The sequence below is a fragment of the Lagopus leucura genome, unplaced genomic scaffold (assembly GCF_019238085.1).
Source record: "Lagopus leucura isolate 7727_CA_CO unplaced genomic scaffold, USGS_WTPT01 Super-Scaffold_100012, whole genome shotgun sequence".
In the NCBI taxonomy this organism is placed as follows: Eukaryota; Metazoa; Chordata; class Aves; order Galliformes; family Phasianidae; genus Lagopus; species Lagopus leucura.
The window spans coordinates 4777481-4790282 of record NW_024962267.1 but is presented as its reverse complement, the minus strand read 5'-3'; the positions used below and the strand labels follow the sequence as shown (position 1 = coordinate 4790282).

The following is a 12802-nucleotide window of genomic DNA, read 5'->3' as shown; positions in this document are numbered from 1 at the left end:
TTGTTTGCTTGCTTGTTTGCTTGCTTGTTTGCTTGCTTGTTTGCTTGCTTGTTTGCTTGCTTGTTTGTTTGCTTGTTTGTGTGTGCAGGTGTGGCAGCTCCTGTGTTTGGGCTTGTCCTTGTTTGCTGCAGCCTAGGACTTTGCCATCTTTCTGTTGTTCCTATGCTGTGCTTTCTACTGTGTTGTAGCATTATACAGACCACATAGAAGGCTGGTCTTCCTCCTGTTTATAATCTCCCTGAAAGTGCTGGAAGCCCACGGTGAGGCCTTTTCTTCTCTGAGATAAACAAACCCAACATCCCCAGCTTTTCTTCATAGGAGAGATGCTGCAGCCCTTTGCTCGCCTTTGTGGCTTTCCTCTGGACCCACTCCAACAGGTCCACATTATTTCTCACACTTGGGTACAGGAGTCCAGCTGGGGCTTTTAAACAATGGGCGTGTGATGTTTTTCTAATCACTGGGGAGTTGTCTGACACCCACGTCTTATCAAATGTGATGGAGAACAGTGCGGCCATTGCATTGGGTAGTCTCTTTGGGGCTCTGGGATGGGTGCTATCAGACCCCCACGGGCTTTTGTGGGATTTTGCTCCCACAGCCCCCACCCAGAAGCGTAGGGACACAAGAGAGATGGGAAGCCAGACTGCCAGCAGAGATTGAGGCAAAAAAACTCATTGAGCGCCTCAGCCTTCCCTATGTCCATTGTTGCCTTTTCTCCTTTCTTGCTTATCAGAGTATACTTTCCTTGGCCTTTTTCTTCTGAGCAGCGCACCGTTAAAAATCCTTTCTTGTTACTTTTTCTATCTCGTACCGTGTTCTGTTTCATCTGTGTGTCGGTCGATGTGTCCCCACATGCCTGAAAAGCATCTCCGCATTCTTCATAGGCGACGCTTCCCTATTTCCCCTGCCCTCGCTTTCTCCTTCTTTCCTCCCATTTATTCCCTGGCAGGTTATTGCTCTGTTGCATGTTGGTTTCCTGCCTTCTGAGATGGATTTCTACTGCTGGGGGCTGGAGAAAAGCATCCTTGAGGAGTTCCTATTATGCTCTTTTATAATTTAGCATTTGAGAACATATTTATGGATGTGTATTTCTTGTGAAATTCCTGTCTGTTTTTGCAGGCAGGCCTTCGTAACGGCGTGAGTCTCGTGTGTGGTGAATTAAAGTAAGACTTCTCTGAGCACAGGATGTACTGCGGTGTTAACAACCGGGTCTGCGTGAAAAGGTATTTTCCTATTATTTTTGGGTTTTGTTTGGTTTTTGAAAAAAGAGTAAAATACTCTGAGTTGGAGCAAATTTTCATCTGGTAACCAGATTGGTTGGAAACTAGTTAGTTACTGAGGATATGGCAAGTAAATTTATTTTAAGAGGTAGATGATCGTCCTGTCTGGGAACCGAACAAATTCTTCCTTCAGCTTTTTTTAAGGGAGACCTTAGATTTTGCCTTTTCTGTTAGCGTTAATTAATGAGAAGAGGGTTCAGTGAGTCAGACCACGTGCTCAGGCGCATGCTCTGATGTTTGACGGTCTTCCTTTATCAGACTACTCTTTAAAGCAGAACAAGGGAAAAGCCTGTCGCCCGTCCATCTCCATAGTCGTCTTCCCCAGCAGTCCTGACCGGTGCAGTCAGTTTTCTTCCTCAGAATTCATTTGTCTCGTTCTCGTGCACTTTTGCTAGGCTAGGTAAGTTTGTGGGATCTCATCTCTAGGGAAACATATTGAGAAGGGTAAGCAATTCCTCTTCCCTCTGGGAAGCAGTTCTGCCTGACCTCTCGAGGCCGGTGTGTCTCTGTAGTCTGAACAGCTTGTATTGTAAGTGCTAAGACTTGCATGACTGTAAGGGAACTCTCAAGTCAGGGCCAGAACCACTGATTGAGCACCTGGAAGAAGAGACCGGGTCAGGCTTGGGAGCACAGGTGAAAGCGATTTACCTGTGGGAAGGGAAGGAACGCAGCCAGCCTCCGCCCCTCTGAAACCTCATTTAAGGGCTGACTGCTGCCGAGGAAGGATCTCTTACAGGAGATCCATCGTTTGTGGGGTTTTTCTGTGAGCCTAGATCTTCAGAGATGGGTGAGCACTGTTCTTTTTGTGACATCTTTTCATTGAGCCGGTCCCGGTTCAGTTACGAAGATGAAATCTTAATCTTTGCTCTTTCCTTACTTTTGTTCCTTCTATTGCTGTTTATCATTGAGTGCTTACTTATGAACCTGTGAGTTACTGAGAAAGACTAAATTGGGTGAGGAAGCGTATGAGAACTCCTGTTTCAAGCATAAAATCCCTTTAGTTTGACACTCACTCTGTAGGTTTGGGGAGAGGATTTTTCCTTCTCAGCGGGGTAACCTGAGTTGATGTGGAAGGGGGGTGACTGTGGACTTTACCACACATAAGCACAGAAACGAGAGGTGATTAGAGCTTCCTCATGCGACAGGGACAGAGCAAACATCAAATTATTGAAACCGTTCACGGTCAAATGCCATTTGTTGCTGACAAGGTTACATGAATTAAATACTGAGGATTTTATTTCTGATTTGTCATAAAAGTTATAAAGAAAGGAAATCCTTTCCTCTCCTCACCGATGGAGGGATACACTCATGTAGCCCAGGCCTGTAGCTAAAGTGAGGGTAAGCAGAGTTTATACTTGCATTTACAAGGCAAGACATTAAAGAGACCGGTACATACGTTGGAAGCTCTGTTCTGAACACTTTGGACCATTAGAGGGTTTTCTGGTGATTTTAGGCTTTGTAGCTGCAAACTGTATGTCTCACTCAACCCTTCTGGATAGTAATGGTCGTGGATACATGCTAATAAGGTGAACTGTGAAATGACTTGGACTGTAGCAGTTAAAAATATCCAATTTAGGGTGGGAGAATTTTAATGGTAGCTATGAGTTCATAACTGTTTTAAGACAGAGCATATTTAATTCCTCTGTTAGAGGGATGCATCCATTGTCTTCAGCTCTCTTAACACATCCTGATTCAGTAGTTACTGTATCTTGTTTCTTAAGTATTCCTGAAAGTTTATCACCACTCAGAGCCACCCCCCCTTGTGAGAACACTAGTGTTACAGAAGGGAGATGTATTCTCTTGCAGTTAAGTTCCACACACATATTGCCTCCGATGTAGAAACCACAACCTACATCAAAAAACAGCTTTTTCTTTTTCTCTTCTTCATACAGATATCTAAGCAGTGACTCAGCCCCATACAAAAGAGGCTCCAAGCATTTGTGTGAATAAGCGAGACTGTGAGAGGCTGCGAGACAGACAGCAGCCAGAGTCCAGAGCTTCTTATCACAGGCAGTTCCCTTTGGTATTTGTACAAACAATCAAGACCCAGGAGTCAAATGTGTTTTTATTATGCTTGCCGATGATACAAAAGGAGCTGCAGTCTGGTCAGGCATAGAAAGGCCCTGCCTTGATACCTGTTTGATCACCCACCACCTGAAGCTTGTCAAAAGCAAGCACCTGAGACCAGGCAACCCCAGTTATACATGGAGACAGGGACGAGGCCAGAGAGCTGCCCTGGAGGAAGGAATCCAAGGGCTGTAGTTGAGTGCCGGTTAAATTCAAGCCAGAAGCATACAGTCGTAGTCCAGGAAGGCTGACCGCACCCTGGGGCACATGGGGACGCTACCCGCCAAGCGAAGGAAGGGATCAGTTTGCGATGCAGACTTGCTGCAAGCGCTGCATGCAGGTCTGGGCAATACAGGGTAAAACAAAGAAATAAAGGGCTCAAAAAGCATTTGAGGAAGGGCTCAAACTCCTTCTCTCCAACTAGCTGAAAGAAGGCTGCAGCTTCTTTTCCCCTGAGCTAGCAAGAGGGCGGGAGGGAAGAGCCTCACATTAAGTCAGAGGAGGGTCAGATGGGAGCTGAGGAAAAACTTGTCTGAAAGAGGGGCTGAGGTATCATAACAAGTTTTCCCAAGGCAGCAGCAGCAACAGCCCACGGCTGCCAGAGTTGAAAAAGCATTTGGTTGCCACTCAGCGCAGCTGAAGTCCCAGCAGATGCCACACAGGGCAAGGAGACAGGGGGCCTTTCCAACATGGGACGCTTTGTCATTCTGTAAAGCAAAAGAGACAACCGAGTTAGTACTTGCTCTTCACAAACTTCTCCTCTCCATAATCTGCATTTTAGACATCGCCATGGGAAAACAGGTCTCAACCATCGAGAACCTGCCCTTCACCTTGAACTTGTGAGTAAAATAACTTATTGAAAGTGCAGAAGTCAAGTCATTAGGAAATCAGTATTGCATCTAACTCTAACAACTGCATTTTCTGGCCTGAATTGTCTACATGTTGCACTTTTAATTCAGCTGCTATTTATCATTAACTAACCAAACACAAAGCCAGTTAATTGCAGACTCTTGCAGAAAGATACAATATACTATACATTTAACACAGAGGCAGAACCTCACCACTGTTCTATTTCTTTTGGTAATAAGCTCAAGGCAGAACACTAAGTATTTTTGTCAATTGCATTGGAGTTCAGTCCCAGCTTGGGCCAAAGGTCCACAGGAACTAACTTACTGAGATTCATCACAAAGAGCTTTGCCAAGAAGCACAAGCTCAGGTTACCTAGCAAGAAAACAACAGAGTTTTTTGTGAACTTATCTTAAGTAAAGAAAGCAAAGGTTCTTCTTGCAAGACAGCCACTGCCACTCCACTCTCAGGAGAGCACACTCACCTTTGAGCTTGGAAAGCTCTCCTGAATTAAACAAACATTTCTATCCAAAAAGTACAACTGCAGCAATACAAACAGTGGCAATGCAGATGGCAATTTTATTCAGCACACCAAGCAAGCCTGATGCACTGTACACTTGCAGTAGATAACTTCTAAAAACCATTACTGATTTGTCTCCCTCTTTCTTTTACAGAGCGTGCTGCCATGCCAAATAGCCAACAGACAAAGCAATCATTGTTTCACTTTTCACATTCCCCAAGATAAATAATGCCAGCATCAAGGGACCCAGGCCCAAGCACAGAAAGACAGCGCACCCTGTTTTTTCGGCGGTAAGCAAGGATTTACCATTGTTTTAAGTCAGAGATGGTCAGGTATCCACTTCACCACAAAAACCTGAGCTAGCTAAGTCTAACTGTTCCATTTTAGCACAGATATCATAGGCGCCCGAGTTCCCCACTCACAGCAGAGCATTTGCACTTGCAGTAGAAAAAGAAAGCCTTCTCAATCCAATACTTTTTCTTGATAAAGGGAAGTATCATTACCCACTTCCCACCTTGCAAAAGTAAGCTTAGTTACCACTTCTTTGGGGGCATACTTTGAAATGAGAAGAGGGGAATTTTATTTGAAAGATCTCCTCTTGCTGAATTGAGTAGACTTATCAAAGAGGTAGACCTAGCTTTTCACCATTTTAAAAATTTTTAGTTTTTAAGTTGCTTGTCCCATGACTCAATTGGGTGCATTTGTGGGTGCAAAGTGAAACCTTACCCTACCCACACAGAGTTTTCTGCATTTACTTATAAAAAGTAAATTGAAAGTAAAGTAGTTGAATTGGCCTCAGAGCTACCCAAAAGGAGCTTTCACTGGAATTTTCATTTTGAATTTCCCCATTAGGCCAATTACTTCACCCTAAGAGGTAACAGCAAAAAGCTACAGAGCACAGCAGCAGCTTTCATCCTTCCTTACCACCTCAGCCTACTTAGCTTACCAATACTAAAAACCATCCACAGCATACACAGGACACATACAAAGATACACACCACAGGATCATTTTACCTCCAGCCACTTAACCAAACCTCTCCAGGAGCAAAATCCACCAACAGCCCTCCAGGCACATTCAATTACTAAACAGAGCAAGCATCCTCTCATGCCAGTGAGTACTTGAAACAGGCTTTTAGCTGAGGTTTGAAATAATCTGACTTTTCTCCTTCAGCAGGACACAGAACCCAGTTTATCTCATCTTTATTTCATTCCTTTGCAACCAGGAACATCAAGAGCCACTCCAGGATCTAGGGAAGAGACCACACTCAAGGGAGCCCCAGTAGACACCGGGGGCTCCCCCTCAGCCCTTCCCAGGGCTGCCCCGGCCCAGCCAGAAGAAGAAAAATTTCCGTTACTGACCTGCACCCACCCCCCTACCCAAAAAAAATAATCTCTTTCAAGATAGTACAAATCTCAGTCAACAGCACCATGCAAAGGGGGGAAGGCACAGTGTGCACTCTGTGCACACTGTGCCTTCCCCCCTTTCATACACACCAAAGTGACTACCAAAAAAAAAAAAACAAAGAGCACAAACCAGAAAATATCTCCAGCAAACACATACATAGAACTGAAACAAAGTGCCAACCTGAAAAAAAAACACCACAAGCAAACCAAAGTGCCTCCTGAAAAAAGAAAACAGCTCCAGCAAACACATAGAACTGAAACCAAGATACACCAAAACCCTCAAACAGATCCTCACTGCATAAGAAACACTTAAGAAAAACCTTTCTGAAGATCCACAAAGAACAGTTCACGCCTTATTGCCCTAACAGGCACACACCCCCTACTGACAAGAGAGAACTTGCAAAACTAGACATTGAAATCACCTCCATTACATACCCACAATAGAGCAGCTCAGGCTCACAATTTTCCAACACCTTTACTACATTTCCATACAGTGTCTGCTACCAACCCAATATCTTTGGTTACAGTCCCTACTTTTCACAGCAATAGGAGAACAAGTTTCAACTACCTCTGTCCCATACCAGACTCTCACCTAGTGCCTGATTCAATTACACATCACCCCAGCCTCAACTTATCCTACACTACATACGTAAATACTGGTAATCTCCACTGCAATAAACACAACCTACCTCTCACAATACCCCCCTTCTGTGCTTACACACCAACCTATTCAACACTTCCAAAGTCAGAAAACTAGTTTACTAACCCAACCTTATAATTGATAATACTTCATCAAAACTAATCATCTTGCCATTCCCCATACTCCAGTATAAAGAAATCTATTTATTCACCCTTCCTTCTTCCCAGCACGCAACAATACATCTAACATCAAAGCATAATCAGCATTACAGGTTCTAAGCTACTAGGGCACATGGGGAAAAAGCAATAATAAAGAAAAATACTAGCAAACAGTTTACAAAAGCAATAACACTCACCACCAGGGAATCCGGCAATGTCTCCTGGGTCTGCAGGGAGGCAGCAGGTTGGTCAGTGATATCTCCTTGATTTCACAGCTGCATTTCAGCAAATGGGTTATCCGTTCCTCCTCAGAACTCTTCAGTACCTACTACCTCTATTATCAGGAGCATCCTGTCCTGTCCATCGCAGCAATGATAGCTCTGAGTATTTCCATTCATCAGGAGGAACAGCACCATCTATGCTCCCAGTAGTCAGCCATTATCTTCCCTTGTCACACCTCAGATGCGTGCTGCTCACCAGGTGCCATTCCTCCTTCTCACACCACTCGGCAGTGCTAAGCTTGTTCTTGCTGTCCCGCAATGGCTTCAAGAAAAATATTAACATGAGTGAGGGGAGAAGGGAAAGACATGTTGAAGAAAAAAAGAAAAACAAAAAACAAAAAAGTAAGACTCATACCCATAGATCACCAAGAGGCTACAAAAAGTAAACTGACACCTAGGTCAACTTTCAAACTCCATGGGTATTTTGAGCTGGGCCAGTCATCATGTGCCAGACTTTCACATATTATATGATTACAAGCAAACATTACCTCACTGCTAGGCTTCATAAGATCATAACTGGGTGAAGAACAGATTTAAAAACTCATCTTGCTTTTAGTGACTGTCTAAAGAGCATTTCCCACCAATGGTGTTCTCCATCCTTCTTCACCCTTTTCAAAACACAGTGTCTCTCTTCTGCATCGTGGTTAACAGCAAAAAAAAAAAAAAAAATTGTCCATTACCTTGAATGCAGTCCAGCAGTTGGTACAGATTGTCACATTGCAATAATTTCTTCACCAAAGTGAAATTCTTTCAAATTGGGGTAGGTGGCAAGTCTTGGATTACCATACATCTGCAGAAAAACAACTGTTACGATGTAATCAGAACTAAACACTTCCCATAATGGAATGGCAAAGTCACATCCCATAATGCTAGCAAAATCAAAACAGGTCAAGACAGGTGCCCTGAGTCTCAATGGTGTTACTCTCACAAATAAGTCCTCGCTGTTCCCATACAACACGTGAACTAATGGCAGTAGATTGCCATTTGATTCTGTTCTGTTGGGTCCATACTCTGCATTCTAAAGAGTAGGGCTTAACCCCATTGTTCTTCAGTCCCCGCACAAAGATTAGGTATACAGCATATAACAAAACATTGCATATTGTTAGAAAAAGAGCTGTGGCAAAGTTATTGACCAGATCGCAAGTACAATTACTTACATGCCACTGAGATGGAAATAATCTTTCACCCTGGATTGCATTCTCCCAAATCGCCTTTGAATTTTAAACAAGAAAAGTGTTTTCTTTACATTCTACAATAAAGATATTATTTCAAGTTGAGACAAGAGCATCTACCAGTAACTGCTGGTCTTTTACATTAACTCTCCCCCATTCAGATAATACACCAATTGGTTCACAGTGCTAACAGGGAAGACTGCAGGGGTGCCATAATGCACGTAGACCGCTTGTTACATCTGACACCCTATTTTCAGTCTTTGGCCAGCATCTCCTTAGAGCTGCAGGAGTCTGCCAGTACTATCCTGGCCCCATTTGTTTCCTCAATATATTCCAATACTGGGCACAACTGCAGTCAAAAGGGTTAAGCCTCTGTCAGAATTAGACTTCGGTCCCACACGTTCGCTAAGCTCAATACGGGCATGGGACCGTGACAAGCCGTGGAATATAATAGGGTCAACAAAACCAATTACACACACAAAAAAAGAGGAAGATACCTGTCTGAAACGGCAACGATAATGATACCACAGGGATCCCAAAGAAAGCAGCAGGGTGATGAAGGTAATACGTGGGCACAGCAGCAGGATCCACATTTGTTAGCACCTGGAAAACAAAAGAGGGAACTTCCCAGTTCCAGAGGAACCACAGTTAAAGAAAGCATAACTGAAGGAGAAAACAAAAAAGAAACCCCACTTGCCCACTCCCCAATGAACCAAAGTTGGAAGATGGATGAAATCCATCAGTGACAATTTTATGCTACACTGCAAGTGTAGTAAATCAGAGTACCCACCTTTGCTCTCTCCATACAAGTGCCCAGTTCCTATCGGAGGGCAGAGAAGGGTCGCCAGGTTTTCCCCAATTTCTCTTTTTAGGCTCTCGCAGCCTCCAAATTTTCTCCTGGAGGAAAGTCTCTACCTGGAAAACTAGCATTAGTCTCCCTCTCATTTACTAACCGCTCTCCAAGGACTGGCTGAAGGAGAGCTTTTAAGTGTTCCTCTTTTTCTGACTGTCCCCTAGTATCTTCTAATTGGTCTTGCAAGTATGTAACCACTTTCTTTAAGGTTGAAATAACAGTTTCATTTCTGCCACAGGCTGTTCGCTACAGATTTCTACAGCAACACTAACAGCAGCTCCTAGAACTGCACAAATGATTGGTTTTTTTCTCCCTTTTCCTCCCCCATAAAAGTTTACTTGGAGAAAATTTATATGATCCACAGCTCCCTCAAAGTTGGGCCAATTACTCTGTGCCCACTCCAACTCCACAGGGGAGGGTTTGGCACCGTGTGTTTCAATGAGGTGGAGAAGCAGATTCCCTCCCCCGTTCATTTTTCCCCAACCGCCCCCCGCACCCCCCAAAATCCGCTCCTCACACCCCCAGAGGTTACAAACATACTCTCTTCAACCAATAAGGTAGTTGCTACTACCACCTGGATACCTTCAGGTCATCCTTAAGATATAGGTTCTAATAGCTTAGAAAAGTATGCAGTATGTTGTTTGTTTTATTGAGTTAGTGGAGTTTGAGTTAGGAAAAGGAGAATTTGTGATGGCCCTTTTGCATTGTTCCAGTTCTTTCTTAAGCTGGCAGAACTTCTTGTTTTCAGTATCAGTGCTAATCACAGAGCTCAGTTCAGGGAGGCTGTTAAAGGGGCTGATCTGAGCAGCTACCCTTCACTCTGTCAGCAGTCTCAGACACATTTCTGCCAACATACTTCTCCTCCCTGCAATTGCTGGTTCAGGCCATACAACACCACAATATCTAACCATTCTCTGTTTATATTTATCCCTCGTTCTAGAATTTCTCTTCCAATTTTTCAAAACACTTCCTAAAGGCCTTACAGCAGGCACTGCCCTGGGGACCCACTCTCTGCCCCCCTCTTTGAACTCTCGTCCCCCATTTCTCTCGGCAACCTACAGTCATGCTGCTGCACAAGAGCACTTTGTGCAGTAGCAAAAGCCACCCCCTCTACAGGATCCAAACAGGGACTCTGGGGACAAGGAAGAACAACATACGCTCACCAAGGGCACTGGCGATCTAGCCAAGGACCACCTCCAGAACACACTACTACAAACAGTGCCTACCTGGGCAATCTACTCCGCTTCTCCCACGTTTGCAGTACAGCTCCCAGCCCAGGACGAAGGACTTTCCTCTCAGGACACCAGCTGCACCAGGACCTGAGGGACAAACACACCTCAGGGGCAATGGACCTCACCAACGGAAACAACGCTACAAGAAACAGCACCAAGACCCCAAGCTCCCCCAGGTAACAGTCGCTGGAGCCCTGCAGGCTGCTCTTCTCACCTCTCCCTCAGGAAATTTCATTCCTCCAGAGGCAGGCCAGCCACACACCTTTAGAGCTGAAATCAAGAAATAGAGATGCACCTCAAGAAGCACTTGTGTCTTCTGACCCTGCTCCCAGCCAAAAACTCCAGCCCGGGGGCAACACACAGGTCAGGGACAAAAGGACACTGCTTACCTCGTTCCATAGACTCTCGCAGCAGGATCCCCACTCTGGCCCTGAACCCTGTGGAAAGAGCTCCATGAACAGCCTCCAAGGGGGTGCAGGGAGTGGGCTCAGTATGATCTAGTTCTCTCACCGGAAGACCAGCTCACCCGTCTGTCTCTCCTATAAGGAACTCAGCCATCCACAACAGCATTCCAGTCATCCAAGCTGTCCCACCGCATCTCTGTAATGGGAATGAAATCACACGCCTGAAGTTACGAATAAGGGGCAGGGAAAGTGTGGTACCATTCTGCTCGCGCCCACCGCTGGAAGCAGAAGGGGTTGAAGCACCCGCAAAACCCTTCGGCGGCGCCCCGCGCCGGCCCTTCTAATACGGCCACGTGGAGCCCGTCGGCGGCGCCGTGCTGATCCCGAAGAAACAGGAGCGGCCGAGTAGCGGCTCTACGCAACCCCAACAACAGCTAACTTACCAGTGACCCCCAAACTACTCACCACTTCGACTATCTCACCGGTTCGGGACGACGACAGGCTCTGCTGCAGCTTTCGCTCAGCCTGCAACAGGAGAAAACTTGTTTCAGCAGCCTTTTGCGTCGCTTCTTACTCCCAGCGGCTGGGAGACTGGAAGAATACACCCCCGTCCCGTTCGCTCCCACCGATGAAATCAGAAGGAACCGAAGCCCCCACAAAAAATGCCCGGAAGGGCTGAAAGCACCCAGGACCGCGCTAAGACTCCGGGAACTGAGCGGCAGCCCGCTCCAAGAACGCGACGGCAGCCGGGCTGCGACATTACACCGGCTCCGAGAAGCCGGAGGAGCCCGGCGGTGGCCCCGCGCCGGCTCCCGAACGGAGCGCCGCGAGAGCCCGGCGGCCTCCTGCCTCGGAGGGCGGACGGACCTGAACGGTTCCCGAGCGCTGGCAGCCTCCGCGATCCCATTGCCACCAGAACGACTCACCGGTTCGGGCTGATCTTCACCGAGAGACATCTCACCAGAGCCTGAAACGAAACAACACACGGAGAGCGTTACACAGAATCCCAAGGCCTCCTTCTAAAAACAGCCCATCGCGGGGCTTTCTAGCGCCAGCAGCGCAAGGACAGGATATTGGAACAGAGCCCGCCGCGTTACTCCCGCGAGCAGTGTGCCTGCGGAGCACCCTCGTGGCTCCCAGCGGCCTCCGGCGCAGCTTAAGAGGCTTTGGGGAGGACCCGCCCCGCGCTGCGGACGAGGCGCAGCTGTGCCCGGGCAGCTGCGGCCCCGCGGCACCTGGGAGTCGTTGCCTCGTTAGCGCCGGTGTGGCTCGTTAGGGCCGGCCGGGGACGCTGACAGTTAGACACGTGCTCTTCAGATCTGAACTAGGGACTTAAACCGCACTTTTAGTTAAAGTTCGTTAAGCGCTTCTCCTCACCTCGTTGTGGGATTCACTAGTAAGTTAAATAACTGTGCCTAACGGTTCGAACGGATCACTTTGCATCTCATGCGACACCCTTCCAAAGAACGTCCCCAGCCTTAACAGCTTCCAGAGCCCCTCTCTGCGTGGTGTCTGCTCCACATTCCCTCTCCCCTCGTCCAAAAAAAAAAAAAAAAAAAAAAAAAGCAAAAAGGAAAAAGAAAAAAGAAAAAAAAAAAGAAAAAAAAAGTTTGTTAAACATGTAAAATGTTTACATGTCACATGTAGCGATGTGACAAATGACCCCACGTGGGTCAACGATGCACAAAGAAAATTGCCTGGTAGTGAAATACGAAGAGGAGCTTTACGAACGGTTCTTTACAGCATTGCTCGGGATTACGTTCACGTGTCACATCAATGGGTAGGAACGCTTTTGGTGAGATTTCTGGTCTCTCCGGTTGAGGACACGGCTATTCTGTATAGACTTTCCCAATAGTATGTTTTGTGAGCAATTATAGGCCGCTGCTCTGAACAGAAACAAGTGCTTTCTCACTTCCGGTTCACGTAGCTGTAAACTATGCCAATTGGT

At 46.3% G+C, this 12802-nt stretch overlaps 1 long non-coding RNA gene across 9 annotated transcripts; it reads right to left on the bottom strand.

Moving 5' to 3' along the window:
- Positions 1–3322: 3322 nt before the first annotated feature.
- On the bottom strand, positions 3323–12016 carry LOC122182038. Of its 9 annotated transcripts, XR_006179679.1 has the most exons (8): positions 11781–12016; positions 10840–11379; positions 9156–10720; positions 8863–8988; positions 8351–8404; positions 7874–7983; positions 7110–7455; positions 3323–4051 (listed from the first exon to the last, which is right to left on the bottom strand). It is a non-coding gene; the product is annotated as an uncharacterized LOC122182038 (long non-coding RNA). The 9 variants fall into 9 exon arrangements; XR_006179682.1 differs by having other exon boundaries at positions 7110–7268; positions 7390–7455; positions 7874–8988; XR_006179676.1 differs by having other exon boundaries at positions 8351–8988.
- Between the last annotated feature and the right edge of the window lie 786 nt (positions 12017–12802).